Source organism: Heterodontus francisci, chromosome 8, assembly GCF_036365525.1.
Source record: "Heterodontus francisci isolate sHetFra1 chromosome 8, sHetFra1.hap1, whole genome shotgun sequence".
Taxonomy (NCBI): Eukaryota; Metazoa; Chordata; class Chondrichthyes; order Heterodontiformes; family Heterodontidae; genus Heterodontus; species Heterodontus francisci.
Genome location: NC_090378.1, coordinates 135,289,828 through 135,310,500, shown reverse-complemented (window position 1 = coordinate 135,310,500; position 20,673 = coordinate 135,289,828).

Below are 20,673 nucleotides of genomic sequence, written 5' to 3'. Positions count from 1 at the left end.
ACACTCACTATCACTCTCTATCTCTCTCTGACACTCTCTGACACTCTCTGACATTCTCTGACACTCTCTGACACTATCTGACACTCTCTGACACTCTCTGACACTCACTATCACTCTCTATCACTCTCTGACACTCTCTGACACTCTCTGACACTCTCTGACACGCTCTATCACTATCTGACACTCTCTGACACTCTCTGACACTCACTATCACTCTCTATCACTCTCTGACACTCTCTGACACTCTCTGACACTCTCTGACACGCTCTATCACTCTCTATCACTCTCTGACACTCTCTGACACTCCCAATCACTCTCTATCACTCTCTGACACTCTCTGAACCTCTCTATCATTCTCTATCACTCTCTATCACTCTCTGACACTCTCTGACACTCTCTGACACTCTCTATCACTCTCTGACACTCTCTGACACTCACTATCACTCTCTATCACTCTCTGACACTCTCTGACACTCTCTGACACTCTCTGACACGCTCTATCACTCTCTATCACTCTCTGACACTCTCTGACACTCCCAATCACTCTCTATCACTCTCTGACACTCTCTGAACCTCTCTATCATTCTCTATCACTCTCTATCACTCTCTGACACTCTCTGACACTCTCTGACACTCTCTATCTCTCTCTGACACTCTCTATCATTCTCTGAAACTCTCTGACACTCTCTGAAACTCTCTATCACTCTCTATCACTCTCTGACACTCTCTGACACTCTCTGACACTCTCTGACACTCTCTATCACTCTCTGACACTCTCTATCACTCTCTGACACTCTCTGAACCTCTATATCACTCTCTATCACTCTCTGACACTGTCTGACACTCTCTATCACTCTCTATCACTCTCTGACACTCTCAGACACTCTCTGACACTCTCTGACACTCTCTGAAACTCTCTATCACTCTCTATCACTCTCTGACACTCTCTGACACTATCTGACACTCTCAGACACTCACTATCACTCTTTGACACTCTCTGACACTCTCTGACACTCTCTATCACTCTCTATCACTCTCTGACACTCTCTGACACTCTCAGTCACTCTCTATCACTCTCTGTCAGTCTCTGGCACTCTCTGTCAGTCTCTGGCACTCTCTATCACTCTCTATCACTCTCTGACACTCTCAGACACTCTCTGACACTCTCGGAAACTCTCTATCACTCTCTATCACTCTCTATCACTCTCTGACTCTCTCTGACACTCTCTGACATTCTCTATCACTCTTTGACACTCTCTATCACTATCTGACATTCTCTGACACTCTCTGAAACTCTCTAACACTCTCTATCACTCTCTGCCACTCTCTGACACTCTCTGACACTCTCTGACACTCTCTATCACTCTCTGACACTCTCTATCACTCTCTGACACTCTCTGACACTCTCTATCACTCTCTGACACCCTCTGACACTCTCTATCACTCTCTATCACTCTCTGACACTCTCAGACACTCTCTGACACTCTCGGAAACTCTCTATCACTCTCTATCACTCTCTGACTCTCTCTGACACTCTCTGACACTCTCTATCACTCTTTGACACTCTCTATCACTATCTGACATTCTCTGACACTCTCTGAAACTCTCTAACACTCTCTATCACTCTCTGCCACTCTCTGACACTCTCTGACACTCTCTGACACTCTCTATCACTCTCTGACACTCTCTATCACTCTCTGACACTCTCTGACACTCTCTATCACTCTCTATCACTCTCTGACACTCTCAGACACTCTCTGACACTCTCTGAAACACTCTATCACTCTTTGACACTCTCTTACACGCTCTGACATTCTCTGACACTCTCTGAAACTCTCTATCACTCTCAGACGCTCACTATCACTCTCTGACACTCTCTGACACTCTCTGACACTCTCTATCACTCTCTATCACTCTCTGACTCTCTCTGACACTCTCTATCACTCTCTATCACTCTCTGACTCTCTCTATCACTCTCTATCACTCTCAGACACTCTCTGAAACTCTCTATCACTCTCTATCACTCTCTGACACTCTCTGACCCTCTCTATCACTCTTTGACACTCTCTGTCACTCCCTGGCATTCTTTGACACTCTCTGAATCTCTCTATCACTCTCTATCACTCTCTGCCACTCTCTGCCACTCTCTGACACTCTCTATCACTCTCTATCACCCTCTGACACTCTCTGACACTCTCTATCACTCTCTATCACTCTCTATCACTCTCTATCACTCTCTGACACTCTCTGACACTCTCTGACACTCTCTGACACTCTCTATGACTCTCTATCACTCTCTGACACTCTCAGACACTCTCTGACACTCTCTGACACTCTCTATCACTCTCTATCACTCTCTGACACTCTCAGACACTCTCTGACACTCTCTGAAACTCTCCATCACTCTCTATCACTCTCTGACACTCTCTGACACTCTCTGACACTCTCTGACACTCTCTGACACTCTCTATCACTCTCTATCACTCTCTGACACTCTCTGACACTCTCTGACACTCTCTGACACTCTCTATCACTCTCTATCACTCTCTGACACTCTCTGACACTCTCTGACACTCTCTGACACTCTCTATCACTATCTATCACTCTCTATCACTCTCTGACACTCTGTGACACTCTCTATCACTCTCTATCACTCTCTGACACTCTCAGACACTCTCTGACACTCTCTGAATCTGTCTATCACTCTCTATCACTCTCTGACACTCTCTGACACTCTCTGACACTCTCTATCACTCTTTGACACTCTCTATCACTCTCTGACACTCTCAGATGCTCTCTGACACTCTCAGACGCTCTCTGACACTCTCTGACACTCTCAGACACTCACTATCAGTATCTGGCACTCTCTGACACTCTCTGAAATTCTCTATCACTCTCTATCACTCTTTGACACTCTCAGACACTCACTATCACTATCTGACACTCTCTGACACTCTCTGACACTCTCAGACACTCACTATCACTATCTGACACTCTCTGACACTCTCTGACACTCTCTGACACTCTCTATCACTCTTTATCACTCTCTGACACACTCTGACACTCTCTGACACTCTTTGACACTCTCCATCACTCTCTGACATTCTCTGACAATCTTTGAAACTCTCTATCACTCTCTATCACTCTCTGACACTCTCTGACACTCTCTGACACTCTCTGAAATTCTCTATCACTCTCTATCACTCTCTGCCACTCTCTGACACTCTCTGACACTCTCTATCACTCTCTGACACTCTCAATCACTCTCTATCACTCTCCTGCACTCTCTGACACTCTCTTTCACTCTCTATCACTCTCTGACACTCTCAGACACTCTCTGACGCTCTCTGACACTCTCTGAAACTCTCTATCACTCTCTATCACTCTCTGACACTCTCTGACACTCTCTGACACTCTCTATCACTCTTTGACACTCTCTATCACTCTCTGACATTCTCTGACAATCTCTGAAACTCTCTATCACTCTCTATCACTCTCTGCCACTCTCTACCACTCTCTGACACTCTCTGACACTCTCTATCAGTCTCTATCACTCTCTGACACTCTCTGACACTCTCTATCACTCTCTGACACTCTCTGACACTCTCTGACACTCTCTGACACTCTCTATCACTCTCTGACACTCTCAGACACTCTCTGACATTCTCTGAAAATCTCTGACACTCTCTCTCACTCTCTGACACTCTCTGACAGTCTCTATCACTCTCTATCACTCTCTATCACTCTCTGACACTCTCTGACACTCTCTGACACTCTCTGACACTCTCTATCACTCTCTATCACTCTCTGACACTCTCTGACACTCTCTATCACTCACTATCACTCTCTATCACTCTCTATCACTCTCTGACACTCTCAGACACTCTCTGACACTCTCTGAATCTCTCTATCACTCTCTATCACTCTCTGACACTCTCTGACACTCTCTGACACTCTCTATCACTCTTTGACACTCTCTATCACTCTCTGACACTCTCTATCACTCTCTGACACTCTCAGACGCTCTCTGACACTCTCTGACACTCTCTGAAATTCTCTATCACTCTCTATCACTCTCTGACACTCTCAGACACTCACGATCACTATCTGACACTCTCTGACACTCTCTGACACTCTCTGACACTCTCTATCACTCTTTTTCACTCTCTGACACACTCTGACACTCTCTGACACTCTATGAAATTCTCTATCACTCTCTATTAGTCTCTGACACTCTCAGACACTCACTATCACTATCTGACACTCTCTGACACTCTCTGACACTCTCTATCACTCGCTGACACTCTCTGACAATCTCTGACACTCTCTGACACTCTCTTTCACTCTCTATCACTCTCTGACACTCTCTGACACTCTCTGACACTCTATATCACTCTCTATCACTCTCTGACACTCACAGACACTCTCTGACACTCTCTGAAAATCTCTGACACTCTCTATCACTCTCTATCACTCTCTGACACTCTCTGACACTCTCTGACACTTTCTGAAACTCTCTATCACTCTCTATCACTCTCTGACACTCTCAGACACTCACTATCGCTATCTGACACTCTCTATCACACTCTATCACTCTCTATCACTCTCTGACACTCTCTGACACTCTCTGAAACTCTCTATCACTCTCTGACACTCTCAGACACTCACTATCACTATCTGACACTCTCTGACACTCTCTGACACTCTCTATCACTCTCTATCACTCTCTTACACTCTCTGACACTCTCTGACACTCTCTGACACTCTCTATCACTCTCTGACACTCTCTGACACTCTCTGACACTCTCTATCACTCTCTATCACACTCTGACACTCTCTGACATTCTCTGACACTCTCTGACACTCTCTATCACTCTCTATCACTCTCTGACACTCTCTTACACTCTCAGACACTCAATATCACTCTCTGACACTCTCTGACACGCTCTATCACTCTCTATCACTCTCTGACACTCTCTTACACTCTCTGACACTCTCTGACACTCTCTGACACTCTCTATCACTCTCTGACACTCTCTGACACTCTCTGACACTCTCTGACACTCTCTGACACTCTCTGACACTCTCTATCACTCTCTGACACTCTCTGACACGCTCTGACACTCTCTATCACTCTCTATCACACTCTGACACTCTCTAACATTCTCTGACACTCTCTGACACTCTCTATCACTCTCTATCACTCTCTGACACTCTCTGACACTCTCAGACACTCAATATCACTCTCTGACACTCTCTGACACTCTCTGACACGCTCTATCACTCTCTATCACTCTCTGACACTCTCTGACACTCACTATCACTATCTGACACTCTCTGACACTCTCTGACACTCTCTATCACTCTCTATCAATCTCTGACACTCTCTGACACTCTCTGACACTCTCTTTCACTCTCTATCACTCTCTGACACTCTCTGACACTCTCTGACACTCTCTATCACTCTCTATCACTCTCTGACACTCTCTGACACTCTCTGACACGCTCTGACACTCTCTGAAACTCTCTATCACTCTCTATCACGCTCTGACACTCTCTGACACTCTCTGACACTCTCTATCACTCTCTATCACTCTCTATCACTCTCTGACACTCTCTATCACTCTCTATCAATCTCTGACACTCTCTGACACTCTCTGACACTCTCTTTCACTCTCTTTCAATCTCTATCACTCTCTGACACTCTCTGACACTCTCTGACACTCTCTGACACTCTCTATCACTCTTTGACACTCTCTATCACTCTCTGACATTCTCTGACACTCTCTGAAACTCTCTATCACTCTCTATCACTCTCTGCCACTCTCTGACACTCTCTGACACTCTCTGACACTCTCTATCACTCTCTATCACTCTCTGACACTCTCTATCACTCTCTATCAATCTCTGACACTCTCTGACACTCTCTGACACTCTCTTTCACTCTCTTTCACTCTCTATCACTCTTTGACACTCTCTATCACTCTCTGACACTCTCTATCACTCTCTGACACTCTCAGACGCTCTCTGACACTCTCTGACACTCTCTGAAATTCTCTATCACTCTCTATCACTCTCTGACACTCTCAGACACTCACGATCACTATCTGACACTCTCTGACACTCTCTGACACTCTCTGACACTCTCTATCACTCTTTTTCACTCTCTGACACACTCTGACACTCTCTGACACTCTATGAAATTCTCTATCACTCTCTATTAGTCTCTGACACTCTCAGACACTCACTATCACTATCTGACACTCTCTGACACTCTCTGACACTCTCTATCACTCGCTGACACTCTCTGACAATCTCTGACACTCTCTGACACTCTCTTTCACTCTCTATCACTCTCTGACACTCTCTGACACTCTCTGACACTCTATATCACTCTCTATCACTCTCTGACACTCACAGACACTCTCTGACACTCTCTGAAAATCTCTGACACTCTCTATCACTCTCTATCACTCTCTGACACTCTCTGACACTCTCTGACACTTTCTGAAACTCTCTATCACTCTCTATCACTCTCTGACACTCTCAGACACTCACTATCGCTATCTGACACTCTCTATCACACTCTATCACTCTCTATCACTCTCTGACACTCTCTGACACTCTCTGAAACTCTCTATCACTCTCTGACACTCTCAGACACTCACTATCACTATCTGACACTCTCTGACACTCTCTGACACTCTCTATCACTCTCTATCACTCTCTTACACTCTCTGACACTCTCTGACACTCTCTGACACTCTCTATCACTCTCTGACACTCTCTGACACTCTCTGACACTCTCTATCACTCTCTATCACACTCTGACACTCTCTGACATTCTCTGACACTCTCTGACACTCTCTATCACTCTCTATCACTCTCTGACACTCTCTTACACTCTCAGACACTCAATATCACTCTCTGACACTCTCTGACACGCTCTATCACTCTCTATCACTCTCTGACACTCTCTTACACTCTCTGACACTCTCTGACACTCTCTGACACTCTCTATCACTCTCTGACACTCTCTGACACTCTCTGACACTCTCTGACACTCTCTATCACTCTCTGACACTCTCTGACACGCTCTGACACTCTCTATCACTCTCTATCACACTCTGACACTCTCTAACATTCTCTGACACTCTCTGACACTCTCTATCACTCTCTATCACTCTCTGACACTCTCTGACACTCTCAGACACTCAATATCACTCTCTGACACTCTCTGACACTCTCTGACACGCTCTATCACTCTCTATCACTCTCTGACACTCTCTGACACTCACTATCACTATCTGACACTCTCTGACACTCTCTGACACTCTCTATCACTCTCTATCAATCTCTGACACTCTCTGACACTCTCTGACACTCTCTTTCACTCTCTATCACTCTCTGACACTCTCTGACACTCTCTGACACTCTCTATCACTCTCTATCACTCTCTGACACTCTCTGACACTCTCTGACACGCTCTGACACTCTCTGAAACTCTCTATCACTCTCTATCACGCTCTGACACTCTCTGACACTCTCTGACACTCTCTATCACTCTCTATCACTCTCTATCACTCTCTGACACTCTCTATCACTCTCTATCAATCTCTGACACTCTCTGACACTCTCTGACACTCTCTTTCACTCTCTTTCAATCTCTATCACTCTCTGACACTCTCTGACACTCTCTGACACTCTCTGACACTCTCTATCACTCTTTGACACTCTCTATCACTCTCTGACATTCTCTGACACTCTCTGAAACTCTCTATCACTCTCTATCACTCTCTGCCACTCTCTGACACTCTCTGACACTCTCTGACACTCTCTATCACTCTCTATCACTCTCTGACACTCTCTATCACTCTCTATCAATCTCTGACACTCTCTGACACTCTCTGACACTCTCTTTCACTCTCTTTCACTCTCTATCACTCTCTGACACTCTCTGACACTCTCTGACACTCTCTATCACTCTTTGACACTCTCTATCACTCTCTGACATTCTCTGACACTCTCTGAAACTCTCTATCACTCTCTATCACTCTCTGCCACTCTCTGACACTCTCTGACACTCTCTATCACTCTCTATCACTCTCTGACACTCTCTGACACTCTCTGACACTCTCTATCACTCTCTGACACTCTCTGACACTCTCTGAATCTCTCTATCACTCTCTATCACTCTCTGACACTCTCTGACACTCTCTGACACTCTCTATCACTCTTTGACACTCTCTATCACTCTCTGACACTCTCAGACGCTCTCTGACACTCTCAGACGCTCTCTGACACTCTCTGACACTCTCAGACACTCACTATCACTATCTGACACTCTCTGACACTCTCTGAAATTCTCTATCACTCTCTATCACTCTCTGACACTCTCAGACACTCACTATCACTATCTGACACTCTCTGACACTCACTATCACTATCTGACACTCTCTGACACTCTCAGACACTCACTATCACTATCTGACTCTCTCTCTGACACTCTCTGACACTCTCTGACACTCTCTATCACTCTTTATCACTCTCTGACACACTCTGACACTCTCTGACACTCTCTGAAATTCTCTATCACTCTCTTTCACTCTCTGCCACTCTCTGACACTCTCTGACACTCTCTATCACTCTCTGACACTCTCAATCACTCTCTAACACTCTCAATCACTCACTATCACTATCTGACACTCTCTGACACTCTCTGACACTCTCTATCACTCTTTATCACTCTCTGACACACTCTGACACTCTCTGACACTCTCTGAAATTCTCTATCACTCTCTTTCACTCTCTGCCACTCTCTGACACTCTCTGACACTCTCTATCACTCTCTGACACTCTCAATCACTCTCTAACACTCTCAATCACTCACTATCACTATCTGACACTCTCTGACACTCTCTGACACTCTCTATCACTCTTTATCACTCTCTGACACACTCTGACACCCTGACACTCTCTGAAATTCTCTATCACTCTCTATCACTCTCTGCCACTCTCTGCCACTCTCTGACACTCTCTATCACTCTCTGACACTCTCAATCACTCTCTATCACTCTCTGACACTCTCTGACACTCTATTTCACTCTCTATCACTCTCTGACACTCTCAGACACTCTCTGACACTCTCTGACACTCTCTGAAACTCTCTATCACTCTCTATCACTCTCTGCCACTCTCTGCCACTGTCTGACACTCTCTATCACTCTCAGACACTCACTATCACTCTCTGACTCTCTCTGACACTCTCTGACTCTCTCTGACACTCTCTGACACTCTCTGACACTCTCTATCACTCTCTATCACTCTCAGACACTCTCAGACACTCTCAGACACTCTCAGACACTCTCTGACACTCTCTGAAACTCTCTATCACTCTCTATCACTCTCTGACACTCTCTGACACTCTCTGACACTCTCTATCACTCTCTATCACTCTCTGACACTCTCTGACACTCTCAGACACTCTCTGACACTCTCTGAATCTCTCTATCACTCTCTATCACTCTCTGACACTCTCTGACACTCTCTGACACTCTCTGAAACTCTCCATCACTCTCTATCACTCTCTATCACTCTCTGACACTCTCTGACACTCTCTATCACTCTTTGACACTCTCTGACACTCTCTGACACACTCTATCCCTCTCTGACACTCTCAGAGACTCACTATCACTCTCTGACACTCTCTGACACTCTCTGACACTCTCTGACACTCTCTATCCCTCTCTGACACTCTCTGACACTCTCTATCACTCTCTGACACTCTCTGACACTCTCTATCACTCTCTGACCCTCTCTGACACTCTCTGACACTCTCTGAGACTCTCTATCACTCACTATCACTCTCTGACACTCTGACACTCTCTGACACTCTCTGACACTCTCTATCACTCACTATCACTCTCTGACACTCTCTGACACTCTCTGACACTCTCTGACACTCTCTGACACTCTCTTTCACTCTCTGACACTCTCTTTCACTCTCTGACACTCTCTGACACTCTCTATCACTCTCTATCACTCTCTGACACTCTCAGACACTCACTATCACTCTCTGACACTCTCTGACACTCTCTGACACTCTCTGACACTCTCTATCACTCTCTGACACTCTCTGACACTCTCTGACACTCTCTATCACTCTCTATCACTCTCTGACACTCTCTGACACTCTCAGACACTCACTATCACTCTCTGACACTCTCTGACACTCACTATCACTCTTTGACACTCTCTGACACTCTCTGACACTCTCTGACACTCTCTGACACTCTCTGACACTCTCTATCACTCTCTGACACTCTCTGACACTCTCTGACACTCTCTATCACTCTCTGACACTCTCTGACACTCTCTGACACTCTCTATCACTCTCTATCACTCTCTGACACTCTCTGACACTCTCAGACACTCACTATCACTCTCTGACACTCTCTGACACTTTCTGACACTCTCAGACACTCACTATCACTCTTTGACACTCTCTGACACTCTCTGACACTCTCTATTACTCTCTGACACTCTCTGACACTCTCTGACACTCTCTGAGACTCTCTATCACTCTCTGACACTCTCTGACACTCTCTGACACTCTCTATCACTCACTATCACTCTCTGACACTCTCTGACACTCTCTGACACTCTCTGACACTCTCAGACACTCTCTGTCACTCTCTGACACTCTCTGAAACTCTCTGAAACTCTCTGAAACTCTCTGACACTCTCAGACACTCTCTAACACTCTCTGAAACTCTCTATCACTCTCTATCACTCTCTGCCACTCTCTGACACTCTCTATCACTCTCTGACACTCTCTGATACTCTCTATCACTCTCTGACGCTCTCAGACACTCTCTGACACTCTCAGACACTCTCAGACACTCACTATCACTATCTGACACTCTCTGACACTCTCTGACACTCTCTATCACTCTCTATCACTCTCTGACACTCTCTATAACTCTCTATCACTCTCTGACACTCTCTTTCACTCTCTATCACTCTCTGACACTCTCTGACACTCTCTATCACTCTCTATCACTCTCTGACACTATCTGACACTCTCAGACACTCTCTGACGCCCTCTATCACTCTCTATCACTCTCTGACACTTTCTGACACTCTCTGAAAATCTCTATCATTCTCTATCACTCTCTGACACTCTCAGACACTCTCAGACACTCACTATCACTATCTGACACTCTCTATCACTCTTTATCACTCTCTGACACTCTCTGACACTCTCTGACACTCTCTTTCACATTCTATCACTCTCTGACACTCTCTGACACTCTCTGACACTCTGTATCACGATCTGACACTCTCTGACACTCTCAGACACTCACTATCACTATCTGACACTCTCTGACACTCTCTGACACTCTCTGAAACTCTCTATCACTCTCTATCACTCTCTGACACTCTCTTTCACTCTCTATCACTCTCTGACACTCTCTGACACTCTCTGACACTCTCTGACACCCTCTATCACTCTCTGATACTCTCTATCACTCTCTGACGCTCTCAGACACTCTCTGACACTCTCAGACACTCTCAGACACTCACTATCACTATCTGACACTCTCTGACACTCTCTGACACTCTCTATCACTCTCTATCACTCTCTGACACTCTCTGACACTCTCTATAACTCTCTATCACTCTCTGACACTCTCTTTCACTCTCTATCACTCTCTGACACTCTCTGACACTCTCTATCACTCTCTGACACCATCTGACACTCTCAGACACTCTCTGACGCCCTCTATCACTCTCTATCACTCTCTGACACTTTCTGACACTCTCTGACACTCTCTGACACTCTCTGAAAATCTCTATCATTCTCTATCACTCTCTGACACTCTCTGACACTCTCAGACACTCACTATCACTCTCTGACACTCTCTGACACTCTCTGACACTCTCTGACACTCTCTGACACTCTCTATCACTCTCTGACACTCTCTGACACTCTCTGACACTCTCTATCACTCTCTATCACTCTCTGACACTCTCTGACACTCTCAGACACTCACTATAACTCTCTGACACTCTCTGACACTTTCTGACACTCTCAGACACTCACTATCACTCTTTGACACTCTCTGACACTCTCTGACACTCTCTATTACTCTCTGACACTCTCTGACACTCTCTGACACTCTCTGAGACTCTCTATCACTCTCTGACACTCTCTGACACTCTCTGACACTCTCTATCACTCACTATCACTCTCTGACACTCTCTGACACTCTCTATTACTCTCTGACACTCTCTGACACTCTCTGACACTCTCTGAGACTCTCTATCACTCTCTGACACTCTCTGACACTCTCTGACACTCTCTATCACTCACTATCACTCTCTGACACTCTCTGACACTCTCTGACACTCTCTGACACTCTCAGACACTCTCTGTCACTCTCTGACACTCTCTGAAACTCTCTGAAACTCTCTATCACTCTCTATCACTCTCTGACACTCTCTGACACTCTCAGACACTCTCTAACACTCTCTGAAACTCTCTATCACTCTCTATCACTCTCTGCCACTCTCTGACACTCTCTATCACTCTCTGACACTCTCTGATACTCTCTATCACTCTCTGACGCTCTCAGACACTCTCTGACACTCTCAGACACTCTCAGACACTCACTATCACTATCTGACACTCTCTATCACTCTTTATCACTCTCTGACACTCTCTATCACTCTCTATCACTCTCTGACACTCTCTATCACTCTCTATCACTCTCTGACACTCTCTGACACTCTCTGACACTCTCTGACACTCTCTTTCACTCTCTATCACTCTCTGACACTCTCTGACACTCTCTGACACTCTCTATCACTCTCTATTACTCTCTATCACTCTCTGACACTCTCTGACACTCTCTGACACTCTCTATCACTCTCTATCACTCTCTATCACTCTCTGACACTCTCTGACACTCTCTGACACTCTCTATCACTCTCTATCACTCTCTGACACTCTCTATCACTCTCTGACACTCTCTATCACTCTCTGACACTCTCTGACACTCTCTGACACTCTCTTTCACTCTCTATCACTCTCTGACACTCTCTGACACTCTCTGACACTCTCTGACACTCTCTATCACTCTCTGACACACTCTGACACACTCTGACACTCTCTGACACTCTCTATCACTATCTGACACTCTGTGACACTCTCAGACACTCACTAAAACTATCTGACACTCTCTGACACTCTCTATCACTCTCTGACACTCTCAGACACTCACTATCACTATCTGACATTCTCTGACACTCTCTGAAACTCTCTATCACTCTCTATCACTCTCTGCCACTCTCTGACACTCTCTGAAACTCTCTATCACTCTCTGCCACTCTCTGACACTCTCTGACACCCTCAATCACTCTCTGATACTCTCTATCACTCTCTGACACTCTCAGACACTCTCTGCCACTCTCTGCCACTCTCTGACACTCTCTGACACTCTCTGACACTCTCTGACACTCTCAGACACTCTCTGACACTCTCTATCACTCTCTATCACTCTCTGACAATCTCTGACACTCTCTGACACTCTCTGAAAATCTCTATCACTCTCTATCACTCTCTGACACTCTCAGACACTCACTATCACTATCTGACACTCTCTATCACTGTCTATCACTCTCAGAAACTCACTATCACTATCTGACACTCTCTGACACTCTCTGACACTCTCTATCACTCTCTATCACTCTCTATCACTCTCTATCACTCTCTGACACTCTCTATCACTCTCTATCACTCTCTGACACTCTCTGACACTCTCTGACACTCTCTATCACTCTCTGACAATCTCTGACACTCTCTGACACTCTCTTTCACTCTCTATCACTCTCTGACACTCTCTGACACTCTCTGACACTCTTTATCACTCTCTATTACTCTCTATCACTCTCTGACACTCTCTGACACTCTCTGACACTCTCTATCACTCTCTATCACTCTCTATCACTCTCTGACACTCTCTGACACTCTCTGACACTCTCTATCACTCTCTATCACTCTCTGACACTCTCTATCACTCCCTGACACTCTCTGACACTCTCTTTCACTCTCTATCACTCTCTGACACTCTCTGACACTCTCTGACACTCTCTATCACTCTCTGACACACTCTGACACTCTCTATCACTATCTGACACTCTGTGACACTCTCAGACACTCACTAAAACTATCTGACACTCTCTGACACTCTCTATCACTCTCTGACACTCTCTATCACTCTCTATCACTCTCTGACAATCTCTGACACTCTCTGACACTCTCTGAAAATCTCTATCACTCTCTATCACTCTCTGACACTCTCAGACACTCACTATCACTATCTGACACTCTCTATCACTCTCTATCACTCTCAGACACTCACTATCACTATCTGACACTCTCTGACACTCTCTGACACTCTCTATCACTCTCTATCACTCTCAGACACTCTCTGACACTCTCTTTCACTCTCTATCACTCTCAGACACTCACTATCACTATCTGACACTCTCTATCACTCTCTATCACTCTCAGACACTCACTATCACTCTCTGACACTCTCTGACACTCTCTATCACTCTCTATCACTCTCAGACACTCTCTGACACTCTCTTTCACTCTCTATCACTCTCTGACACTCTCTGACACTCTCTATCACTCTCTATCACTCTCTATCACTCTCTGACACTCTCTGACACTCTCTATCACTCTCTGACAATCTCTGACACTCTCTGACACTCTCTTTCACTCTCTATCACTCTCTGACACTCTCTGACACTCTCTGACACTCTCTATCACTCTCTATTGCTCTCTATCACTCTCTGACACTCTCTGACACTCTCTGACACTCTCTATCACTCTCTATCACTCTCTGACACTCTCTGACACTCTCTGACACTCTCTATCACTCTCTATCACTCTCTGACACTCTCTGACACTTTCTGACACTCTCTATCACTCTCTGACACTCTCTATCACTCTCTGACACTCTCTGACACTCTCTGACACTCTCTTTCACTCTCTATCACTCTCAGACACTCTCTGACACTCTCTATCACTCTCTATCACTCTCTGACACTCTCTGACACTTTCTGACACTCTCTATCACTCTCTGACACTCTCTATCACTCTCTGACACTCTCTGACACTCTCTGACACTCTCTTTCACTCTCTATCACTCTCAGACACTCTCTGACACTCTCTGACACTCTCTGACACTCTCTGACACTCTCTATCACTCTCTGACACTCTCTGACACTCTCTATCACTATCTGACACTCTGTGACACTCTCAGACACTCACTATAACTATCTGACACTCTCTGACACTCTCTATCACTCTCTGACACTCTCAGACACTCACTATCACTATCTGACACTCTCTGACACTCTCTATCACTCTCTGACACTCTCTGACACTCTCTGACACTCTCTATCACTCTCTATCACTCTCTGACACTCTCTGACACTCTCTATCACTATCTGACACTCTCTGACACTCTCAGACACTCACTATCACTATCTGACACTCTCTGACACTCTCTATCACTCTCTATCACTCTCTGAAACTCTCTGACATTCTCTTTCACTCTCTATCACTCTCTGACACTCTCTGACACTCTCTGACACTCTCTATCACTCTCTGACACTCTCTGACACTCTCTTTCACTCTCTATCACTCTCTGACACTCTCTGACACTCTCAGACACTCACTATCACTCTCTGACACTCTCTGACACTCTCTGACACTCTCTATCACTATCTGACACTCTCTGACACTCTCAGACACTCACTATCACTATCTGACACTCTCTGACACTCTCTGACACTCTCTATCACTCTCTATCTCTCTCTGACACTCTCTGACACTCTCTGACACTCTCAGACATTCTCAGACACTCTCTGACACTCTCTGACACTCTCTGACACTCTCTATCACTATCTGACACTCTCTGACCCTCTCTGACACTCTCTATCACTCTCTATCACTCTCTGACACTCTCTGACACTCTCTTTCACTCTCTATCACTCTCTGACACTCTCTGACACTCTCTGACACTCTCTATCACTCTCTGACACTCACTGACACTCTCTGACACTCTCTGACACTCTCTATCACTCTCTATCACTCTCTGACACTCTCTGACACTCTCTGACACTCTCTATCACTCTCTATCACTCTCTGACACTCTCTGACACTCTCTGACACTCTCAGACATTCTCAGACACTCTCTGAACCTCTCTGAAACTCTCTATTACTCTCAGACACTCTCTGACACTCTCTGACACTCTCTGACACTCTCTATCACTCTCTATCACTCTCTGACACTCTCTGACACTCTCTATCACTCTCTGACACTCTCAGACACTCTCTGACACTCTCTGAAACTCTCGATCACTCTATGACACTCTCTGACACTCTCTATCACTCTCTATCACTCTCTGACACTCTCTGACACTCTCTGACACTCTCTGACACTCTCAGACACTCACTATCACTATCTGACACTCTCTGACACTCTCTATCACTCTCTGACACTCTCTGACACTCTCTATCACTCTCTATCACTCTCTGACACTCTCTGACACTCTCTATCACTCTCTATTGCTCTCTATCACTCTCTGACACTCTCTGACACTCTCTGACACTTTCTATCACTCTCTATCACTCTCTGACACTCTCTGACACTCTCTGACACTCTCTGACACTCTCTATCACTCTCTATCACTCTCTATCACTCTCTGACACTCTCTGACACTTTCTGACACTCTCTATCACTCTCTGACACTCTCTATCACTCTCTGACACTCTCTGACACTCTCTGACACTCTCTGACACTCTCTGACACTCTCTTTCACTCTCTGACACTCTCTATCACTCTCTGACACTCTCTGACACTCTCTGACACTCTCTTTCACTCTCGATCACTCTCTGACACTCTCTGACACTGTCTGACACTCTCTATCAATCTCTGACAATCTCAGACACTCTCTGACACTCTCTGAAACTCTCTATCACTCTCGATCAATCTCTGACACTCTCTGACAATCTCTATCACTCTCTATCACTCTCTGACACTCTCTGAAACTCTCAGACATTCTCTGAAACTCTCTGAAACTCTCTATCACTCTCAGACACTCTCTGACACTCTCTGACACTCTCTGACACTCTCTATCACTCTCTGACAATCTCAGACACTCTCTGACACTCTCTGACACTCTCTGACACTCTCTATCACTCATTGACACACTCTGACACTCTCTATCACTATCTGACACTCTGTGACACTCTCAGACACTCACTAAAACTATCTGACACTCTCTGACACTCTCTATCACTCTCTGACACTCTCAGACACTCACTATCACTATCTGACACTCTCTGACACTCTCTATCACTCTCTGACACTCTCTGACACTCTCTATCACTCTCTATCACTCTCTGACACTCTCTGACACTCTCTGACACTCTCTATCACTATCTGACACTCTCTGACACTCACAATCACTCTCTGACACTCTCTGACACTCTCTGACACTCTCTGACACTCTCTGACACTCTCTATCACTCTCTGACACTCTCTGACACTCTCTATCACTCTCTATCACTATCTGACACTCTCTGACACTCACAATCACTCTCTGACACTCTCTGACACTCTCTGACACTCTCTGACACTCTCTGACACTCTCTATCACTCTCTGACACTCTCAGACACTCACTATCACTATCTGACACTCTCTGACACTCTCTGACACTCTCTATCACTCTCTATCACTCTCTGTCACTCTCTGACACTCTCTGACACTCTCTATCACTATCTGACACTCTCTGACACTCACAATCACTCTCTGACACTCTCTGACACTCTCTGACACTCTCTGCACTCTCTGACACTCTCTATCACTCTCTGACACTCTCAGACACTCACTATCACTCTCTGACACTCTCTGACACTCTCTGACACTCTCTATCACTCTCTATCACTCTCTGTCACTCTCTGACACTCTCTGACACTCTCTATCACTATCTGACACTCTCTGACACTCACAATCACTCTCTGACACTCTCTGACACTCTCTGACACTCTCTGCACTCTCTGACACTCTCTATCACTCTCTGACACTCTCAGACACTCACTATCACTCTCTGACACTCTCTGACACTCTCTATAACTCTCTATCACTCTCAGACACTCTCTATAACTCTCTTTCACTCTCTATCACTCTCTGACACTCTCTGACACTCTCTGACACTCTCTATCACTCTCTATCACTCTCTATCACTCTCTGACACTCTCTGACACTCTCTGACACTCTCTATCACTCTCTGACAATCTCTGACACTCTCTGACACTCTCTTTCACTCTCTATCACTCTCTGACACTCTCTGACATTCTCTGACACTCTCTATCACTCTCTATTGCTCTCTATCACTCTCTGACACTCTCTGACACTCTCTGACACTTTCTATCACTCTCTATCACTCTCTGACACTCTCTGACACTCTCTGACACTCTCTATCACTCTCTATCACTCTCTATCACTCTCTGACACTCTCTGACACTTTCTGACACTCTCTATCACTCTCTGACACTCTCTGACACTCTCTGACACTCTCTTTCACTCTCTATCACTCTCTGACACTCTCTGACACTCTCTGACACTCTCTGACACTCTCTGACACTCTCTATCACTATCTGACACTCTGTGACACTCTCAGACACTCACTATAACTATCTGACACTCTCTGACACTCTCTATCACTCTCTATCACTCTCTGACACTCTCTGACACTCTCTATCACTATCTGACACTCTCTGACACTCTCAGACACTCACTATCACTATCTGACACTCTCTGACACTCTCTGACACTCTCTATCACTCTCTATCACTCTCTGACACTCTCTGACACTCTCTTTCACTCTCTATCACTCTCTGACACTCTCTGACCCTCTCTGACACTCTCTGACACTCTCTATCACTATCTGACACTCTCTGACACTCTCTTTCACTCTCTATCACTCTCTGACACTCTCTGACACTCTCTGACACTCTCTATCACTATCTGACACTCTCTGACACTCTCTATCACTATCTGACACTCTCTGACACTCTCAGACACTCACTATCACTATCTGACACTCTCTGACACTCTCTATCACTATCTGACACTCTCTGACACTCTCTGACACTATCTGACACTCTCTGACACTCTCTGACACTCTCTATCACTCACTATCACTCTCTGACACTCTCTGACACTCTCTTTCACTCTCTATCACTCTCTGACACTCTCTGACACTCTCTGACACTCTCTATCACTATCTGACACTCTCTGACACTCTCTGACACTCTCAGACACTCACTATCACTCTCTGACACTCTCTGACACTCTCTGACACTCTCTATCACTTTCTATCACTCTCTGACACTCTCTGACACTCTCTGACACTCTCAGACACTCACTATCACTATCTGACACTCTCTGACACTCTCTATCACTATCTGACACTCTCTGACACTCTCTGACACTATCTGACACTCTCTGACACTCTCTGACACTCTCTATCACTCACTATCACTCTCTGACACTCTCTGACACTCTCTTTCACTCTCTATCACTCTCTGACACTCTCTGACACTCTCTGACACTCTCTATCACTATCTGACACTCTCTGACACTCTCTGACACTCTCAGACACTCACTATCACTATCTGACACTCTCTGACACTCTCTGACACTCTCTATCACTTTCTATCACTCTCTGACACTCTCTGACACTCTCTGACACTCTCTGACACTCTCTATCACTCTCTATCACTCTCTGTCACTCTCTGACACTCTCTGACACTCTCTATCACTATCTGACACTCTCTGACACTCACAATCACTCTCTGACACTCTCTGACACTCTCTGACACTCTCTGCACTCTCTGACACTCTCTATCACTCTCTGACACTCTCAGACACTCACTATCACTCTCTGACACTCTCTGACACTCTCTGACACTCTCTATCACTCTCTATCACTCTCTGTCACTCTCTGACACTCTCTGACACTCTCTATCACTATCTGACACTCTCTGACACTCACAATCACTCTCTGACACTCTCTGACACTCTCTGACACTCTCTGCACTCTCTGACACTCTCTATCACTCTCTGACACTCTCAGACACTCACTATCACTCTCTGACACTCTCTGACACTCTCTATAACTCTCTATCACTCTCAGACACTCTCTATAACTCTCTTTCACTCTCTATCACTCTCTGACACTCTCTGACACTCTCTGACACTCTCTATCACTCTCTATCACTCTCTATCACTCTCTGACACTCTCTGACACTCTCTGACACTCTCTATCACTCTCTGACAATCTCTGACACTCTCTGACACTCTCTTTCACTCTCTATCACTCTCTGACACTCTCTGACATTCTCTGACACTCTCTATCACTCTCTATTGCTCTCTATCACTCTCTGACACTCTCTGACACTCTCTGACACTTTCTATCACTCTCTATCACTCTCTGACACTCTCTGACACTCTCTGACACTCTCTATCACTCTCTATCACTCTCTATCACTCTCTGACACTCTCTGACACTTTCTGACACTCTCT